At 39.2% G+C, this 1,595-nt stretch overlaps 1 pseudogene; it reads left to right on the top strand.

Annotated features, from left to right (window-relative positions):
• Positions 1–623: 623 nt before the first annotated feature.
• On the top strand, positions 624–1,595 carry LOC131051548 (probable glutathione S-transferase parC; annotated as a pseudogene).

The raw sequence follows: 1,595 nt of genomic DNA on the forward strand, positions 1-1,595 counted from the left end.
CCACATTCTGATTTGAGCCTAAAAATTCTTACAATTGTCCGATTTATACAGCTTGAGCTCATAACAAAGCCAAAAAATTTGTCAAGCAAAATTTCAACTTGACTTACCTTTGCCTTGCCCAACTATTATGTCAGAAACACTTGTGACAAACTCACTAACATGATTGCATGGACTACATTTATGTATGAATCAGAATGCACCTTTCAAAATGCACCTTTGATCATATTTATTGATTAATTTAAATCAAAATACATATGTTTACTTAATTTTCAATCGACTAAAAAAAATACTAAACTACTTTGTACTTTTTGGAAATGAAAGTAAAAGTCAACCTTTTCGTGGCCCGCACCCTTCGCAACGAAAAATATGCCTCATTCGATTGCGTGGTCAATACTTCTCCTTGACATGGGGGTTATTATGCAAGGGCCGACGTCAGGACAATGCTAAAAAAACTAACAGCTGGATCATCTTACGCAGGTGCCTACGCTAGATTAGGGAGCAGCGTTGATTCATACTCAAAGTTGCAGACATCGTTTTTCCTATATATTTACAGTCGGAGGCCAAAATCTTAAGACCGAGAAAACATTACTTTTCTCTGAATTTTGTGTTGTGTGTGATTTGACATGGAGGAATTGAAGGTGCTCAGTGCAGATGAGTCCATTCGTCATGCGAGTCTTGATCGCTCTTGAAGAGAAAGGAGTGAAATATGAATACCAATTAGAGGATCTGCCCTTCAATAAGAGCGACCTGCTTGTGCAGATGAATCCAATGTACAAGAAAGTACCTGTCCTCATCCACAATGGCCGGCCCGTATGCGAATCTCTTATTATTCTTCAGGACATTGATGAGACTTGGGACTCCGACCAGTTTTTATCCTCTAAGCCATATGATCGTGCAGTCGTCCGCTTCTGGGCTGAGTTCGTTGATAAGAAAGTAACGGTTTGCCGGTAGTTGTTGGCATGAGCATTTAATGTTATCAACACATTTCAAACTAGCCGGAGATTGAAAATTTATAATGCATCCATTCTTTGTTTTTGCAGTTTTTTGACTCGGCGTTTCGTATAGTTAATTCAAAAGATGAAGATCAGGACCAGGCCAAGTGTGACATTCTGGAGACCCTACAATCTTTAGAAGGTGCATTGAAAGAATTCTCAGCCGGAGGATCCCTGCCTTTCTTCGCGGGAAAGGATTTCGGGTTCCTAGATATTGCCTTGATTCCTTTTGCTTCTTGGTTCCATACATTTGAAACTATTGGGAATTTCAAGATACCGTTTGAAACTGAATATCCATTGCTTGATACGTGGGTCAAGAGATGTATGGAGAGGGGGAGCGTCAAGAAAATTCTTGCATCTCCTGACCGAGTTCTGGAAGTGGCCTTCATTATCAGGAAGATATTTGTGGTAGAATATAATGCAAGTAATTAATGCGCGATAGACTGTATTTGTCAAGTCGTTTAAGTAGTGTTAACGTATAACTCTGCCCGAAAGATATTCGATGGCATCCTTGAATGTACTTGTAATCTGTTAGATTATAGGATCTGTTCCCAACATCAATAAAAGATCATACCATTGTCACTAAGGTGTACATGTAATTAA

The sequence above is a fragment of the Cryptomeria japonica genome, chromosome 7 (assembly GCF_030272615.1).
Source record: "Cryptomeria japonica chromosome 7, Sugi_1.0, whole genome shotgun sequence".
Classification (NCBI taxonomy): domain Eukaryota; kingdom Viridiplantae; phylum Streptophyta; class Pinopsida; order Cupressales; family Cupressaceae; genus Cryptomeria; species Cryptomeria japonica.